This window comes from Pogona vitticeps, chromosome 1 (genome assembly GCF_051106095.1).
Source record: "Pogona vitticeps strain Pit_001003342236 chromosome 1, PviZW2.1, whole genome shotgun sequence".
NCBI classification, from domain to species: Eukaryota; Metazoa; Chordata; class Lepidosauria; order Squamata; family Agamidae; genus Pogona; species Pogona vitticeps.
The window spans coordinates 309883366-309903208 of NC_135783.1; the positions used below are offsets into that span (position 1 = coordinate 309883366).

General features: G+C 40.0%; 1 long non-coding RNA gene across 1 annotated transcript; it reads right to left on the reverse strand.

Moving 5' to 3' along the window:
* Nucleotides 1–8629: 8629 nt before the first annotated feature.
* LOC144588702 (uncharacterized) lies at nt 8630–15799 on the reverse strand. Its single transcript, XR_013544377.1, has 3 exons — nt 14130–15799; nt 13559–13668; nt 8630–9429 (listed from the first exon to the last, which is right to left on the reverse strand). It is a non-coding gene; the product is annotated as an uncharacterized LOC144588702 (long non-coding RNA).
* Nucleotides 15800–19843: the final 4044 nt, after the last annotated feature.

The window sequence follows — 19843 nt, forward strand, 5'->3', positions numbered from 1 at the left end:
GCACAGAGCCCGGTTCATAGCCCAGCTGGCCCGGGAGGTGAGGAAAAAGAATCCATCTGTGGTGCCATGCTTCATTTGGGAAATGAATAATAAAGCACCCATGTCTACTGTCAGGTAGTTCTTAATCCATTTCCACTGCAATAACACAGTCAAACACAACTGCAGATATTGCCACAGTTAAATGGGATTCTATATTATAGACAGGGCCACCCAGCTCTGTCCCATTTACCAGACAATCCTCCAGATGATCAAAAGAAAATTTGGGGGGAAGGTGCCCCAATATGGACAGTTTTGAAGCTGCATAAAGAGGCAACAAGGGAGCCTCAGTCATTACTACAAGAGCACTAACATCAGACAGATGCCAGTGTTATAAGACAGGGATATTAATCTTGTGGCTTCTCATTCTCTGACAGAAACTGCGAAATAAATCACTTCTTTCCTTTCAATGAGATTTGTCGGTGTGAAATTCAGAAATTTTGCTGAAGTTCTTGGAATTTTTAATAAGGCTTTTTTTTCTAGAGATGTACAAAGCTGCACAGGATTATTGAAATTTCTACACAGAGCAGCATGTTACATGTGCAAAATTCAACTGAAAGGGTAGAAAAAAAATCTGTCCTTACAGGATTCTTACAATTCCTGTACATGATGGTATCATTTGTCCATAGGATTCACTGGAAAGAGCATTAAGCTGCATAGAATTTGGCATTTTCCTGCACAAAATTATAGGTAAAAAATCAAAACAAGGTTCAAAATCCTATTGCTAAGTGTATCAAATTACATAAGAGTAGGTCCATTGAATCAATGGGGATTTGGTGAGTCAACTCCTTTGTAAGTTCCATTGACTCAAATGTGTCTGTTGAAACTGCAAGTTACAGTTAGGCAAATAAATTAGGTTGATTTGAATCAGTGGAATGTATGGACAAGCTCAATCACTAAATCATTATTGCCGCCAATTGCCACAGAATGAAGAACCTGTGAACCTTCTACTAAATATCCAGTGATAATGGACAATGACAGCTATAGTCTAACAACATCTGGAAGACTACAGCCCCCGCCCCAACCTTGAAATATTCCCTGCACTGGATAGTAATATTCCCTTGCCATCAATGCAAAGCCAGCCTGTGTCTCTTCATAGAGTCTTCTTACTTTCTTGATTATAGTAAAAGGCCAACTTGCACAGCTTATTATCTGGATCAAAACTTAACCAAAGTTTGTCATATTGGGTATTCTATAAAGAAGTTCAGAATGAACAAATCCTCCAGCCTGCTTATCATGCAATAGCTGGCAACTGCAAGTTGATTCATATAAGCCATACCTGACTTATATTAAGCTCTTGTGGTACCATATGGGCTCCACTTACTTGACAGATGGATATTGATATTTGTTCTCCTCTGCATGAAAACTAGCTGAAGCATATGCATAACTCCTAATGGCATTAAAGCTTTGCCAATTAAGAGCATGTTCAAGCATTTGATATAATACTTGAGAGCATGTTTCACAAGTTTCATTTCCAATTTTACAATGTTGGTTTGTCTGTATTTTTGTAGTGACTTGTTAGTAAAAGAAACGATTGTCAGGAGCCTCTGTCTCTCTCTTTTTAAAAAAAAGATGTTTTATTGACAATAAAAGACAATGGTGTTTCAGAACAGAACATTCACAAGGAGTGGGGGAAAAAGGATGCACATTCCAGTTACATCTGCAAGCTGAGTTCTGACATAAACTGAACTCAGAAAGTAATATATAGAGCCGAAACTATGAATCAGCTGTGGCACACCAAGATGACATTGTTGAGGTACACCAGGGGGCCTAAAGTGCCCCTACAGGTCATGGGCTGCATAGTGCAAATTAACTTTCCTCAGAAAACCTTTGATGGCACAGCAGGCTGGAACTCATACTGTTTTATCAACTTTTCAGAGTAATATGTGAGGCAGAGTTTTCCAGGAGCTATTCAACAATATCTTAGAATGATAAACAGAAACAATAACTCTCACATTAGTCTCTCAAATGGTGCTAAACTGAGGAAGACTGGCAATGTTTTTGAGAACATTCTATCTCAGCAAAATGAAAACATAATAAAACAAAGGGATGAAAATGAATGAACTCCAATACCTTCAACATTTCATTTAGAAGCAGCCATGTTTAAGTCCTCACAGGACAAGTATGTCACCAGTAATTTGTGCTATAGAATCGGTAAGTCCTTAGTATGCATTATAGCTACATAAATATATAAATGTGAAATCAGCCACTGCATTAAGCTAAGTGAAAGCTGGTGGAGGAACTGTATGGGTTAATCTGTTGGACACTCCCAACTAAAGTAAGCCCCCTGAATCAAAGGCACTACATAGGTCATGATTTAACAAGTCCAAGTCAAATACAGTTCTTCAAAAAACCTCTGATTGATGAGTGTGAGATACTGTATTGTGCTTCTATACCCAAGATTCAGAATGCCACAAAATGGTCTGATATTGCTGCACAATATTGTCCCTGCATTACCAGCAGGAAAAAAGACTCCAGGCTTTACATAGCAAAGGGCAGCCTCAGTGTTTACAGCACCAATGGCAGCAACCAAGATGGTCTACAGGATACCCTCTTCAGCAACATTCAGGCTGCCCTTTGTTATGTAAAACATGGCATCCTTTTTCCTGCTGGCATTGCAGGCAAGATATTGCACAACAATATCGGGCCATTTCCTGGCATTTTGAATCATGGTTACAGAAGCACAATATCCCACATTCATAAATCTGAGTTTTTTAAAAAAAAATAAGTCCACATAAAGAATAGATTTACATTACTAAACCTCAATTGGATGTGAGCCAGAAGAAGTGTGGATAGAAACCAGAGATATTACTAGAGAAGTATGCAGAAAGACATTTTCTATGGTAAAAAGAAAAGAAAAACCTAGATGGGTTGAGGAAGAAACATTAAAATGTAAAGGACAAGCAAGAAGCAAAAGTAAAAAGGGACAGAAATTGGGTTAGAACCCTGGATGCAGTTTTTCAGCAACTGTCACGTAGAGACAAAAAGAACTAATAGTTCAAAGAAATAGAGGAAAACAACCAAAGTGGAAAAACAAGAGATCTCTTCCAGAAGACCAAAGAAATCGAAGGGAAACAATGGACAGTCTTTTCCTCTTAAGAATGTGCTACTTCTAGTAACTGGACCAGTATGTTATCTAATGTAGTCCTGGGTCATCTTGAATACATGTCTGTAGGAGATAAAGTATTATACAAGCCTTGCTTGTGATTTTTGGAGAGTAAGCTGGTCTTCTTTGGGGTGTTATATGTGGGTAAGGGAGAGAACTGTGCCTTTTCTTGTGAGTTATAAGAGGAGAGTATCAGCCAGGAGCCTTTCATAAATGTCTGACTTGCCTTAAGCCCACAAAAATCTGACCCAAAGTTAATGCCAGGTGACTTAAAACATCAAGATATATCTTGGGGGAAAGCAGAGCTTTTAAAAATTTTCAAAAACTTGTTACTAAGCTCAGTGGCTGCTGTATAGTTGTTTCCTGTATTTTCCTGTACTTTAAGGGCAGCAGTTCTGAATCTGAATAATTTTATAATGTCCTACTGTTTTGAAAACTAAACTACTTGATTATTATTATTGATTGCAACCACCAGTATTTTTAATTTAAATGCAAATCTGTTCAACTTTAACCTTTGTATGTAAAAGCACATCTCTTTCTAGGTTTCTTCTGCAAAGTCAGAAACCTGTTTGCTCAGAGAAGATGAATCAATATCAGTTTACCTTCTGGTATTGTCCTAGCACCCTTCCTTTATACAAAGATTATGCCCTTTGCCTTCCACCTCACTACAATGAAAAGGTTTTCAAAATGGATAGCACTCACATCTGATACTGCTGGAACTTTGGCACAATGATTTGTGTCTGTTGGGGACTATTAAGAAAGAAAAATAAAGCAAACTCCATGCCGGGAAGAGAGAAAAAGAGGGCTCAGTCCCTCCCTGGAAGACTGGAGACAATTTAGATTTATTTTTTTCTAATAATTTTGAAGCAATCCTTCCTTATAGAAATCATTTGGCAATCAGTTAATTATAAAGTTGGTCAGAAATGATAACCTTCTAGCAATGTTACCAACACATTCCAGTTACTAGAACAATATATTTGAATTTATTTATATGTTTAAATCATTTGCTGCCTTCAATTCAAATTTCCAAGGTAGTTTATAATAACTAATAAAACCCAACAGAAAGTTACTTATTTACATAAAATGTATGTTCACATCTACTTGACCACTCAAAGTACTCTCTCTGGAAAATGCTCCTCAAATGATGCCTGATTATGTTTAAATGATTTGTTTCTATAGCAATGGTAAGTGCTATGTTTTGAAATGAAGTGGTTTGGTAAGCACGTGATGGAAGAGGATGGGTGAGATGCTTGGAATGTTGGTAAGATTGGTTCTGATTGGCTGGACAAACTTCAGGGAGAGGAGTGTTGGTCAGAGCAATGGAAACTCTGGTTGATATAGAAGGGAGCCATGAATACATACATCTGTACATACACAGGCTTCCATCACAGAGGTGGGAATTTGGGTTGACCAGGGTTCCTAGAACAATGGAAGGACCTCCACATTCTTATTTCCAATCTTGTGTGGCTTCCTGGCTCACAGATGAGTCATGGACTACTCTCAAATAACAAGCCTGGCTTTTCAAAGGGATTATAACTCCATCCATCACAGGAGATACACTCCCCATCATTCCATGATCTGCCTTTTAACTGATCAGAGGCACTTTTGTCTGGATTAAATTGTCATCCACATGATAGTGATGCTGAACTCCAAAACTCCAGACCACCTCTCACAGTAGTTTCATGTAAATATCATAGAGCATGGGAGACAAAGGAGAACTCTGGAAGACACTACAGGCTAAGGGTTGAAGAATGGGAAGTAGTCCCCCAACACCACCTACGTAAGGATTGGAGTAACTGAAAAACAGTGCCTCCGAGTCTTATCCCAGAGAGATGATGCAGAAGGATACCATAGTTGATAGTACTGAAAGCCACTGAGAAATCCAGCAGAATCAACAAGGCCATACTTCCCCATTTAGTTCCCAGCATAGATTATCCATCCAGATGACCCAAACTGTCTGCATCTCATAACTATTTCTGAAGTCAGATTGAAATGAATAAAGATAATCAGTTTCATACAGCAACCTCTGAAGCTTAGAAGCCACTGCCCACTCTAATATTTTGCCCAAAAACAGGACATTGGAGAGTGGCTTGAAGAGGGCTTTTGGTTAAATGCTGGATGTAATCCAGTAGTAAGCTGCAACTAGAGTAGGCCCATTGAAGTAATGGCACTTATGAAGGAGATTACTCACCAAATCCCCACCAATTTGATGGGCTTGCTCTAGTAGCAACTTACTACTGGATTTCAGCCAGTATGTCAAAACATAAAGACATCTAGCTGAATTTGTCGTCAGTGGAAACTATTGGGAAGGGGAATCCATGGTTTAAGCACTGAAATGATGGAGTCACCATCCCTGCTTGGACCATGAATGATCAGGGATCAATTGCAAAGGCAATTCTTATTCATTTTAATACTGTCCATTTTAAAATTTCTTCTCACCGTATACTTCAAGTACAGCAGCAACAGAAATAGAAACAAAGCTGTGGAATGATTTTGTGTTGAGCTGTAACTAGAAATTTTGGCACCATCTCTCATTCCATGCAGAGACATGGCTTTAAGCCCCTACGAAGGAGAAGGGTAGGGAAGTTGATTTGGTTTGGTTTTAAAAAGGGAATTAAACAGGTCCCGAAAATATTGCCAATTATTTCCTAATGCTCACTAACGGGTTCACCTCTAGATTTTGATGTCCTCTGAATATTAAAAACTTGGGACAAAGCCCCAGCTGACAGCCTTAATGTTATGAAAAAATTGTGAGCTTTTTTGGGGGAGGAGGGGGAATCACCAGAATTTTTCTATTCTTTTTGATATTCAGGCAACTTGGTTTGGTTCTGTCTTGTTCTTTGAACTTTCTTCTGGTTCACTCACCTCTAACCACAAACTACAATCTCCCTTATCTGCTGTCTTTAGCTTGATTGCCAGATTTCCCTTGAAGGTCTGGGGGCTAGGAATGACACATCGCAATGCCCAGGTCTCCTCTCTCTGCATTAACTGCTGTTCTGTTTCACTTTTCACTGAAGAATCTCAAGGAAGGCTTGTGTCCTTTTGCCACAAGGACACAAGCCACTGTGCAACAGAACCATTGCCCTCGGACTGCCCTTGAAAGTGTTCTTCTTTACAACAATGACCTTGCTGTAGGAGGAAAAATTGAAGAATTTTGAGCTGAATTCAGAGCCATTTAGACAGATTCAGGGATATTCTGGATCTAAACAGAGAGACCTCGGCCTGTTCCACAATGGATTAGGGCAGCCTAATGCATTCAAAACACATTCGGCACTTGGAGAAATCAAAATAAGAAGAAAATCAGAAATGCAGGCAGCAGAAACTAATAATAATAATGTGCCATCAAGTCAAATCTGATTTACAGCAACCCCTTTCCAGGCTTTTCTAGGTAGAGAGCACCTGGGGTTGTGCAGCTTGCTCAAGGCCACACGGGAGGCACAGTGGGAGATCAAATTCCCAGCCTCTGACACCAAAGCCAGATACCTAAAGTATAATTATAAGCTAGCTTATTATATTTATTCCACAAGCATTAGTATAAAATCCATTACAAAAGATTTTAAATCCTTTTGTTTAAAAAAATGCACACAATAATGGTAAAAGTGGAATAAATGCCTAGTAATATATTGGGAAATCTGCCTCTCTGGGTAGTAATCTGCTCAAATGAGGGGCCACCCCATTTAATCTTATGTAGATAGAATACCATCCCAAAGCAGAATAGAGTGGCACCATTACGTCATTTGATTTTGGCATGAACAATAGTGTTGATAGAGCCTAATTTTGTATGTGCTTTTTTCCCTGCCATGCCATAATGTTGACCAGCATGTGGCCTACTAAGGCCTCTTAACGTTTTCACATGTATTCCTGCTTTCAAATATACATTGGTGATGTATGGTGCTAACTAGTACATAAAACACCCTTCTGTGTTATATCTCTCACAGAGATTATACCAGAAGAAGGTAGCAGTATTCAAACAACAACAAAAACACTCAGAATCATGAGACAATCAAGACTGGAAGAAGGTAACTTCTGAAGTGTTCATTTGGGTCTGTGGGAATGATGAGGGGGTTGCATGTGTGCATGTGGTGTAGAAAGGCATGGCAGGTTGACAAAAGAAGCTGAAAGATAAAGATTACAAAGGAGCCTTTGATATGAACTCCAATCCAGAATCTTCTTCTCAAAGTCTCCAGAACAGCTGCTTCAAGCATTCTGCAGAGAAGGTGGGCTAAACAAAAACATGACACTCACATAGGCACCTGGGAAAAACCACACCATCCTGGCAGCAACTGATGAATTACCAAAATGTTGGCATCAGAGAAGCAAGCAAAGCAAAGCAAAGAAAGCATTTTGGTTGGGCTGCAATATTGAGAAGGCCACTCTGTTGGAGGAGTGTCTATGAGACACTATTCACTGACCTTCTTGTTTTGTTTATGCACATTCTTTCTTGATGTGTTCTCTTAAGCTTCCAGCCATGATGTGACTACATTACATCTCTACACGTCTGACTGTGCTTGTAGTTAGAGACCTGATTTGCTACATGCTAGCAACTCTGCCTCCTTGGATCTCAGCCATGGGATAAAGGCAGCAAAACAAAAAAGTCTGCCTCTTTCTGTGTCTCCTCCTTCCCCCCCCCCCTTTTTCCCCCTTATTAAGTCCTACTTTAACCTGCAAATACCCCACTTCAATAGGGAGGCTCTCCCTTACTCGGTAACCTGTCTGATGCAAATTCTTGCTTAGCATTGCAAATTTTCTCTTTCTCTCATATTCTCTCTCCTTTCTTAAATTTGGATGGACTATACACTGATTGCACATTATTTTCCTTGTACCATCTGGTTTTCATGTATTTCATTGGTTTATTGTACACTTGTTTTGCAATTTACGCACTTTTTAAAGGAAGTGCACTGAATTCATTTTTCATCTGAGATTTCTTCTTTGATTGGGTTATCACAAATCATTCCTTCACAAGCTAGCCCAAGTTTAAGGCAGAAGGGCTAGCTTTGAGAAAGCACACACTTCATTAAGAAACGTTTACTTCAAAATCCCTCCCAGACAACAGAGAAGGTGTTCCCCACTAGACCACAACCACTGTGAGAGTAAGACTCAACAGGACTTACTTCCGAGTTAAATGTGTGGGGTTATGCTATCAGCTTGATCAAATGTGGGATAATCATGTTTCACTTGCTCAAATGAACTCTGGTAAACCTATCATGTCTACGCAGCAAAACTCTCTTTGTTTGTCCAAATACAGATATACACATTAATTGGGCCATACTCACAAATAAATGGTGCAGGAAGTAACTTTCTTTGGTCATCTACAAAGTCACAAAACTAGAGAGATGTTCTAGGAGAAGATGTACAATAAGGCAAAATTGAAGTAGCCACTGTGAGCATGAGACCCCACAAAATTGGGTGGTGAATAGATAAGTGAAATGTGTGATATAAATGTAGGAAATGGTTTCAAAATTATATCACACAGCAATAGATGATATATTTTTCTTGGTGCTGTTTCATGGTGGAGAAATGAGAAAGGTACTAAAATGTTCTTGCATCCACCATTTCCCCTTGGAACTCGTCTTGATATTATGCTCTAACTACAAGCTTGAATCAGATTGGAATCCCAGTTCGGAGAAAATAACTTTGGGGACCGCAGTAGTGACACGGTGAAGGAAGGGTTAAGCACCTTCTTCTCTTACCTGCCAATTTCCCTCATCGAATCAACCTTCCCCCCCCCCAGGAAAATGATAGCTAAGGCCCCCAGAATCATGTTTCCTGCCATCGACCCAAATTCTAGGTTTGTTTGGAATGGTTTCCACATGGCTAAATTTGAAAGTTTGTGACATGGAAAAGGGAAGATGTGCAAAACATGTTTATAGTCTGAACCTTTTGTACTTTATCATTTTGCAGAGATTGTACCGAGTCTTGTCAACTGTTATATCCAACTCGGCAAATTTTATTTTATTTTATTTTTCTTCTATCACATAGTTAATACTTATTCTAGCAAACTTCACATTTATCACAGCATTCAAGAGGAATCTGACATCCCCCAGGCAATTTTTTTTTGCTAAGAACATTTTCTCAGATGTGTTCCAGTTTGTAGAGCTGCCAGGAGAGTCCAATCGTCTCTGTGAGATCTTCCCTGTTTCTGCCGATGCCATTTCAGCAAACTAAATTGTATCTTGATGTAGCTGTGCTCATCCATGACGGACAGTACACTTTTCATAGAAATGTGTTTATCAGTTGGGATAGAGGTGTCAAGATTATTCAACTATGGTAATGCTGGTAATTCGAGGCTGTGAAGAAACCAAAGGAACAGACTTGAAATGAACTGAGTGCAGGGAATGTAAACTTTTCTGTGCAGAACTAACAGAACACAGAGAAGAGGCAGGCTGTCACACAATTTTCAGCCTAAACTTTGACATGAACTGTAGAGATAGCTGTCCTCAGGCACAAGGGATAAGAAGGGATAAAATGGTGTAAAGAGATTCTGCACATGAATAGTGAACTCATTTTTTAAGCAGGAATTTTTATGCAGCCATAGCCAAAGATGGGGAAAGCTACATTTTTAGACTACACCTTCCAAAATCACACAGCTAGCATGGACACTGGACAGAAACCTATTGAGAATTTACTCTGGAATAAATAAGGTTTGGGTAAGTGAAAGGAATGGGGTATCCTGGAAGACTCTCTAGGTGGCTGCCTGGAATTCTGGAAAAAAACAACAACCTCAAACTGAATTGCCATCATTATTGTTGCTGCCGTGTTCATTGTTGTCATGTGCTATCAAGTTGCCTCTGAATCAGTGGACTCCAAAAGGTTCTGTCTTGCTCAGGCCTCAAATATTCAAGACTGTGCCTTCTTGTGTTGAGTATATACATCTATTTAGTCTTCCCTTTTTCCTGCTGCCTTCAACGTTTCCCAGCATTACTGCCTTTTCCAGTGAGTCTCATTACATCCAAAGCATGGTTGCCTCAATTCAGTCATTAGCTTTCAATGAGAGCTCAGGCTTTATTTGGTGTAGAACCCATTTATGTCTTTCAGGCAATCCAGGGTTTTCATAAAGTTCTCCTTAAACACCATATTTCAAATGGATTGTTGTTTTACTGTCAGTTTTTTCCCTTTTCCAGTTTTCACACCCCTATATAGCAATTGGAAATGCCACAGTATGAATAAGTTTGGTCTTGCTTTCTTGTAACACATCCTTACCCTTGTTATAGTTCTTTCATAGCTGTCCTTTCAACTCTTCATCTTCTGATTTCTTGCCTGCAGTCTGTTGGATTAATTATTGAACTGAGGCATACAAAACCATTAATTGTTTTGATTTCTTCATTATCATCAGTAAAGGTATGCAGTTCTGTTGTTATAATTTTGGTCGTATTAATGTTCAATTGCAATCTTGTTTTTGCACTTTCTTCTTTAGCCTTCATAATTAATTATTTCTGGTCACTGCCATTTTCTGTCAGTAATATGGTATCACCTGTAGACTTTACATATTTGATGTTTCTTGCACCAAATTTCACTCTTCCTTCATTTGAATCTACCATATTTTTCGCTCCATAAGACACACCTCTCCATAAGACGCACCAATTTTTTAGGCGAAGAAAACAGGAAAAAATAATCTGGGAATTTTGTTCCATAAGACGCATACACTTTTTCCCCAATGTTTTTTTTGGGGGGAAAAAGTGTGTCTTATGGTGCGAAAAATACGGTAATTAAGGTTTTTCTATTATGTGTTCTGCATGCTGGGCAACGCATTTTCCACATCTGAAAGCCAATGGCTAGGGTTGGCCAGTCTCAGGGCACCAGATTAAGTCTCAGGAAATTTCCTTCCTTCTCAGGTTTCCAGGCGAGGGTGAGAGGAGGAACAGAAGGTTTTGTTTGTGTGTGAGAGAGGTGTTTTAAAATCCTGGACACCCATGTTACCCATTCTCAGGTGATAGCATGCCTTAGTGGTTCACCAGAAAGGTGTTTGTATCCTTGTCATATCCCTTTCCTTACAACTCTTGCCTGTGCCAGGTGTTGGCCCTTAAATTTTAGATAATATGATGGCACTGATCTGGAAACATTACATATGGCTAGTGGTTAATCTTTACCCTCCCATATTATTTATATTAACAAGCAATGCAGAGAAAAACATAGCCCCCAAATTTATACTGCCTTGAAATGAGTATGTGTGGAGGGAAAAATTACTTTTCAGAAATAATACTTCATTTTTAAAAACATATGCTAAGGATTCCCATTTCAAGATTGATGGAAAATGTAGTGAGATTTTTCAGAGAGATGGAAATCACGATTTTCAACAAGGAGCTAGGGCATTTTTAAAAAATACATAGGAGATTGAACTGAGTAACAAACAAAGAAAAACATTATTTTAGGAATATTAGAGGGGTTGTTTTTAGATTGCATAATAGCCAAAGATTTGAAAAAGGGTTGCTTTGTTAACTACATATTTCAGAAGGAAACAAAGGGTGTAATCCTGTTTTTTGAATGTAAAGTACAAAGAAAGAAAAAGTGATAAGCCCTCAGGTAACTAAAATGTCCACCTGCCTTGTGTTTACTGAAAAAATACTAGATCAAAGCAAAGACATTTACATAAAACAACCTTGGGTTTAGGTAACACTGGGCAGGTAAAAAGTAAGTCAAAGGCCAAGCATTTAAAAAAAAACTATAAAAAAACCCAATCTATTCTTTACCATAGGAATTTATTTTAGTATTGTAGCACTTCTAAGAGCCCTTGTTTCTTTTTAGAAATGATACAGGGTTCTATACTAGTTCAAGAAAGGAGAACTGCAAGTCACTGTAGTCTACCAGTGGACACCATCACCATGAAATAGTGCTTTATAACTCTTGTACAAAATCATTGACAGTGAAGAGGGACCTAATAACAGTCAATAAAGGCAATCAAGCTGATTTCCCTCAGTGTGACTTAGTAAAGTGACATACATACTGAATATTTCATTGCTTTTATTGGATTTATCTCAAGAAGTGATTAATACTTTTCATAATGTGTTGCTATGGTGTGTGTAAAAGCATCTAATAAAGATATCTGCTTTGGCTCTTCTCAAGTGATACAGCCACTTTAAATAAGCTGATAATGCCATGGATTAGAAGTTCCTTTGATGGAAAAGGCAATCAAATAGAAACAAATATACAGGGGAAAAACCTATTTCTCTTTGTGGACCTAGAACAATTCTCTATATTCGTATGTACCCATAAGGCAGCACTTGGAAAGTTTATTTTTAAAAGAAGGAATATAATACAGGCTGAACTGTCCACAGCAAAGTGGTTAACAGGATGATGCTCTTGGATCCCAGAGCATCATCGTACACCATTCAGAAGGGCTTCATCATATCATATTCATTCTTCTTAATAATTACTTCTGAAGCTCTACAATGGGATAGCAGCTACAATATCACTTGAATAGTAGTAAGTCTAACACTTATGGAATCTGGCACTGAAACACTTTTCATGTATGGAACATTAGTAGTTGCATGATCAAGAGTTAAATCAGCTACACCTAGACTTGTCCACTAGGGTATGTGGGGCAGTGACACACTGAACAGCATGAAACTTGATATAGTGATATAGGTGATATAGTGTTGATAGGGGGTAAATAGAGAAGCTATAATGGCTTCTAGATCTAGCTGTGTAGCACAGATTTGAACACCAGAATAGCTCAGTGGTTTAGGTCTCTAGCTGCAGAACTAGAGATTTGAAATTTGATTCCCCACTGTTCCTCGTGACAAGGGCTGGACTTGATGATCCCTTCCTACTCTGAAGTTCTGAAACCATAACTATAAATTATTATTATATTAATAGAGGCTGTAGAATTGGATAGTCATACCAAGAACAACCAAATAATCGGGGGGGGGGCATTAATGTTGCTCCTGAACTGCTACCGTCACATATCTATGTATCATCATCTAAGGTGAGTTCATGGAAAGGAAGCTGGGGCTTCCGTACTTTTTGTAAATTAAATAGAATTGTAAATCTGAGTCGATTCAATTGTCAAAGTGCCACTCTAGTTTCAGTTCAGTGATGGCCAGGAAAATGGAAGTAGGAAATTGAGCAAGATGGCAATACCATGTGTATGGAGTTTTATATGCTGTGTAGATGAAAGGTAGATAACATACTACAAGGATACTTTCCCATAATTAACTTTGTTCAGCTGTCAGAGGATACAAATTTGTCAGCATTTAAAAAAGAGACTGTCTAGCCTCCCTGTTGCACACCATCATTTTCTGCACACATTAATGATGAGTCTGAAGGTTCTGGCTAACATGGGAAACTACCCACATGGACAACAGCTCCAGTTTTCCAAGTTACTTGTTCATGTGGACACTCTTTGTATGAGCAGGGACTTCTCCACTACACATCCATTGATGAAATGCATTTGGCAAGTTTTGACAAAGAGGCACTCACCTCTCAGTGTGTTGACAAACTTTGCTTCTCCATCTGCTGAATAGGACTCCTGTGGAAGCATAGCATGCATTGTACTTCTCAAAGTTCTGTTTTCCATATGGCTGACCTACCTAACAGAAATTCAAAACAAACTTGATGCAATTATTGAGAATGATGCTTCTGAATTGGGAAGCCAAAGATTTTATCTGGACATCCTTGCTTCTGATTATGCTTAATTAAATCACTCTTCCCGTTTAGTGAAGAAATGAAACTAGATAATAAGAAAGAGGATTCTGGAGATAGGCAGTCCTTCTAATGATTGGTAGCTTTTAATTATTACATTTCAAGTTATCGTATCCTTCCTACTATTGCTCAATAAAGCACCTATACTCAAGAACTGGAAATATGCAAATATATTTCAATGCAATCAAGTCATTAATTTATTAAATGGCAGGTCATTAATCACCTTTTTCAAAACCTTCTGAATAGTTGGCAAACTGGAAGCAACTAAGTTATAGACCCCGTATAAATATCCAGTTTATTGAAGCCAAATTTGTGTGTATCTAACAGCCATTACAGGAGAAAAATTTACCTTTGATAGCCAGGCAGTTACTTCACACACAAAAAAGTCACCTTCTTTAACAACATAAGGTTATCTTTCATGGAAGGCTTCAAGACTGCAGGTGTGCATAAGGAGATCTGACACACAAGTGGCTATTTAATGATATCTGAGGGAACAAACTTCTTAATAGGGGCAGCTGAAACCAATAGATCTACAAGGGCATCCATGGAAGGAAGAACACTTTTTAAAAACAGAGTTGTAGCTTTCCATTAGAGACAGGTGCAGCACCAGATGCCAGAGGTAAATCTCCAGTCCTGAAATCTTTCACTGCAGAAGTAAAAGGTCCATTAAAGCCAAATGTGTCTCTTGAACCATTCATTACCCAAGTGCATTAGTTGTAGTCAATTATTGACTACCAGAGTGACTGAGTTGCTCAAGGTTGCCTGGACAAAGCAACTGACTTTGCATCTAAAAGCAGAGAAGATATTAGTGGTAGCTGTTCCTTATCTCTTCTTCCAAAATATGCATAGTAAGGGGCATCTGGAAGGCTAAATTCAATTGCTTATCCCAAGTAACTATAGTAAATTTGAAAAGCCAACAATTATATGAGTTTCATTGATTCAGAGAGTCCACCTGAGTTGGAAATAATAACTGCACTTAGCATAGAGTAAGCCTATGCACATCAACTCAGAAGTAGGTCCCACTAAAAGCAATAGAAGCAACTCCAAGGCAAAGATTTATAGGATTAAACCCACTACAGAGTACAAATGCAAAGGAGAAAGACATAGCACAACAATGAAATGCAACATTTTTAATTGCTTTGCAGAGATAAAATAGGAAATTTAACTTCAATCCAATGAAGAATTGCACCATTCTTTATCAGAAATATTATTTGGATGCAGGAAATCCACCAATGGGCTGAAACATACAAACAGAGGAAAAACAAAGTCAACAATGTGATTTGCTAGCTTGGAAGGCTTCATGTCCAGCTTCCTGTGCAGAAAGAAAGTTGTCCCACTGCAAGTTGGAATTTTATTTCTGAATAGGAACCTAGGCCTTGAAGTCTTCATGGCTAGGACTTTTCTCCAGGTGAGCCATATTTAAGTGTCTGTGGGTGAGTTTTTGTCAGGTGGAACACCCAGAGTGAAGAAATATGGTATTTGAGGTCCAAAAATCTGAAAATTGCATGCCTTAATATTGGACACAAGTCTAATAATAAATAAAATGAGTCAACAATAAAATAATTATAACATAATCAATATGGTGCTCATCTTCGTTTCCAATCCATAGAGCTAGTGTTTTTCTGAAGACAATCTTCTGTGGTCATGTGGCCAGCGCGACTAGATACGGAACGCCATTACCTTCCCACCATGGTGGTACCCATTTATCTACTTGTATTTTGCATTTTGCATGCTTTCGAACCTCTAGGCTGGCGGGAGATGGGACAAGTGACGGGCTCACTCCATCACATGGATTCAATCTTACAACTGCAGGTCTTCTAACCTTGCAGCACAGAGCCTTCTGTGGTTTAACCCACAGTGCCACCATGTCCTCTAAGTATGTGTATATCTAAGTAGGTGTACGTAGAGCCAAATTAGACTAGTTACCGTATTTTTCCATGTATAAGACACCCCCACTTTTCTAATCCAAAATTAAGAAATCTAAGTGGGGCTTAGCAAGTGTAGGGGGAAAGGGATAAAAGCCCTGCAGGATCACTTTGATCCCTGCTTTCCCCTCCACTTGTTTTTGTTCTCTCCTCAGCTTACTTCCGTGTATAAGACAACCCTCAATTTTTAGTCTAAAGATTTGAGAGAAAAGTATAGTCTTATACATGGAAAATACGGTATTCAGTGCATCTGTACACCTAAGGTGCAAGTTTCTAAACATGCTGATAGCAACCACTAGTGGGGCAGGGCTAATAAGTAGCTAGACTGTGTGACATTTAAAAGTGTTTAATAATTGAAACAGACTTATGATCATTTTGTGACTCCAACAGATGCTAATGGTGCAGTGCCGGGATCCCTGACCACCATCCTGGACATCACAGCTCTTTATGTTTAAATCAGACTTGAGTGTATAGTCCTTCCAAGAGAGAAACCTTCCAGAAATGGACTGTCTTGAATCAGCCCTTCAAACAGAGAGCTGAATTCTCTAAAAGGGGCTACATGGCTATGCTAGGGCCCCACCAACATGATCTCAGTACATTTGATATCTTGGGAGTGGGCTAGATGCTTCCCCTCCCACTTTGTTCAAGGAAACACAGTAGGAAAGGGAACTGCAGTGTCCATATATTCTTTCGAGCTGCTAGTACAGATGATATCACATTCTGCAATCAACTAAATTAGATGAAGGCATACTTTCATGTCTCCTTGACTAGTTTCTCACAGTACAAGAGTGTACTCAGGACACAGGCTCTATAGACCTGGATCTTGGCATATGCCGTCAGCATCTTATTAAGCCATATTCTTTTTGTGAGTCTAGAGAACATGGTAACTGCTTTGCGATGCATTTATCCAGCTCGACATCTAGGGAGAGCTCTTTGAAAACTGAACTTTCTCTAGAGGCAAAAATGATGAAATTGAGTCTGTCTTATTTTGGTCACATCACAGTGTTGAGAAGGACCCCAAAGCAAAGTGTGTATCAGAACATGCATGGGCTCAATCCTGCAAAGAAGAACCACACATGCCTAGGCAATCATGGAAGGCTATCCATAGTGAGATTGATTTCACAGGCAGCACTCAATCAGTTGCATGAAGGCCAAATTCAGTGGGGGGGGGCATAATAATAGTGGGGAAAGTTGAGAGCAGCAGGAAAAAAAGACCGAAGATGAGATGGATTGACTCATAGAATCATAGAAAAGTGAAGTTGGAAGGGACCTACAAGGCCACCAAGTCCAATCTCCTGCTCAACACAGGAATACAATCAAAGCATATCTGTCAGGTGATGATCTAAGTTTTTCTTGAAGGCCTCCAGTGTTGGAGCACACACCAACTCCCAAGGACCTCACAGCCTTGTGTTTACAAGAGCTTAGCATGGCTGTTGAGGACAGGACATTTTGAAGATCGTTCATTCATAGTATCATCATAAATTGGAGGTGATTTGATGGCACATAATAACAATAACATTTAAAGACTGATGAAGATGTTGAAGTAACAAACACATTTATTTCCTTCTGCTGGAAAGTTGCTTCCCTGCTAAAAAGGAAGTTATCATGTTTCTGAAAGCACTGATCCAAACCAAGGTGAAATTATAATTGGCCATTAATGCACCTAATTTGCTTCTGATTTGACAAAAATACGTATATGCCTTGATATTCCTGTCTTTTGTTTTGCTGCTGATAGCATTTTTATTCTTCCACATTCTAATTGATTTGCTTAGTGGTTAATTTTTCTCTGCTGCATCCTAGCCCCCCCTCCCGTTGCATGGCAATTACTCCATTAATTTGTCTGTACCTTCTGCTAAAAGCTTTTTAATTTCTCCAGCATGTTGATAGAGGTGTTTTCAGTTTGAACCCTCTATATAACAATGATTCAAACACAGGAAGAAATCTTCTTAATTATGTTTACAAGGTCCATTCCTGCATGAAGGGTGAGTGCTGCTTGCCCTATTCACATGTTCATTTGTATTGAAAGGGATATGACCCTGGTCTTTAGGAATTTGGTTTAATTGAAAAGTGGGCTTGGACATTCTTTAAATCAATTAATCACTTGCAAGCAACCTTGTTTATTCATTACTTTCCCTCACCCCTAGGTGTACCTCTAGCTGATACAGCATACAGCATAGGAGCAACTGTTTCAGATAGAGCCAAATTGCCATCTCAAAGCAGCCTGCTTGAGGAGTGTTGAGAAGGGTTCGTGCGCTGGAGGGGCGAGGTAACGCCCTCGTATAGCGCAGCGATTTTGCTTCCTCCGGTGCCGGAAGCGCAGGCAACAAGGGCCACGTCACTTTGCTGACGCAGGCCGGCGCTATTTAAGGGAGCGCCGGCCTGATGCAAAGGGCTTTCGCTTCTGGCACTGGAGGAAGAGGGAGTGCGGAGCGAGGCTCTCTCTTGCTTTGGCCAGTTCTTTGGATTCTTCAAGCGGTTTGTTTGGGCTGTACTAGCCCGATTGAGAGAGCTGTGGGGGAGGAGGAGGTTGAAGAGACCGGGAGGGAGCGGGCGGCGGCGAGGCGGTCGGGCCACGCCCGCGGCTCCGCTCGTCAGCTGGGGCGTCCGGTCGGTTCTCCCTTTTAGACTCCCGCCCCCACATTTTTACCGGAGGTTGTATTTGGGCTCTATCCCACTTTCTCCCCTTCTTCATAGCCAGCGGCCGCGAGGCTCGAGTGGAGCGCGGGCGCGGCTCCGCGGGGCTTGGTTTGGGGATTGGTGGGGTGGGGGTGGGTTCGTTGAGTGTGTGGGGCGCGAACGCGCCAGCGCCGCCAGTGCAGGGGGGTTGGTCTATCTGGTGGGGCTTTAGGTTGCCCTGGAAAGTAGCTGCTAGGTGGGTTGGCACCCCCCCCCCACTTGTGAAGCCTTGGTTTATTTTATATAAAAAAGAAAAAGAAAAAAAAAGGAAATAAAATAAAATAAATATATATATATATATATATATATATATATATATATATATATATATATATATATATATATATATATATATATACATATATACATATATAAAAATAATAGCAATAATAATAATAAAAGGGGGGGAATTAGCGGTACAGGGGAGGCTGCGCTCCCTTAATGGTATAGGGTTAGGAGCCTTCTTTGGTGTAAGGCACTGGCACAGGGTGGTGGTATTAGATTGCCCTGGGGAAAGTGAAACAGACTGGGCAAGTTGGTGTGGGTGGCGGCCATTTTGTAAGGCCCTGCCCGGCCGCATGGTCTATTGGCGGCGGCCATTTTGAAGTGGGGTTTTTATTAAAAAAAAAAAGAGAGAGAAGGGAGAAGAAAAATAAATAAATAAATAACTGAGAAAGAAATAAATAAAAATCAAGAAAAGCAGGGGGCGAGTCACAGAAGCAGAGGCCTCCAACAGGGAGGGGTGGTTTGGTCATTGGTTTTTGGTGCTTGTCTGTGGGACATCTAATTATATATACGATAAGCAGAATTCTCAAGCATATATAAATAAATCATAAAGCTCACGAATAGGTACTACAACAGTGAAGCACATTCAGGATGCCACCCAAGAAAGGAGGTGGTAGGAAGAAAGGGAAGGAGCCAGTGCGGCGTCAGGTGGTGAGGCAGCAGTCACCCCTGCAATCATCTTCTGAGGATGAATCTTGGGCTATGCTGAGGGAACTGCATTCTAAGGTTACACACATGGAAGCACAGAGATTTGAGAAGCGAGCCCCTAGTGGCGATGAGGTTACACCACGGCGGTCTGCTAGGGAATCAAAGGGAAAACGGAAAGCTGAATTAAAGGCTCTTACTAGTGAACTAACAAGGCGTTTTGCTGTACTTGAGTCTGAGCAGGGTCATGAGATTGGAGACCACGATGGAAGCGAGGGCATACCATCGGAGCATTTGGAAAAAAAGGGACGCAAGCGTAATAGGACGAAGACAACACGCAACATGGAAGCTGGGGAAGGAACGTCCTATAGGTATGACCCATATGAGGACCCAGCTACGTACACACCTGAGGCTGCTGAGGCTGCAAGGGGTGAGAGACGGGGTGAGTATGGTGGATTACACAACACATCAGGGCAAGGGGTGTACTGGCCGTGGTATGATGGGCGTCAACAACCTACAGGATCTCACAACA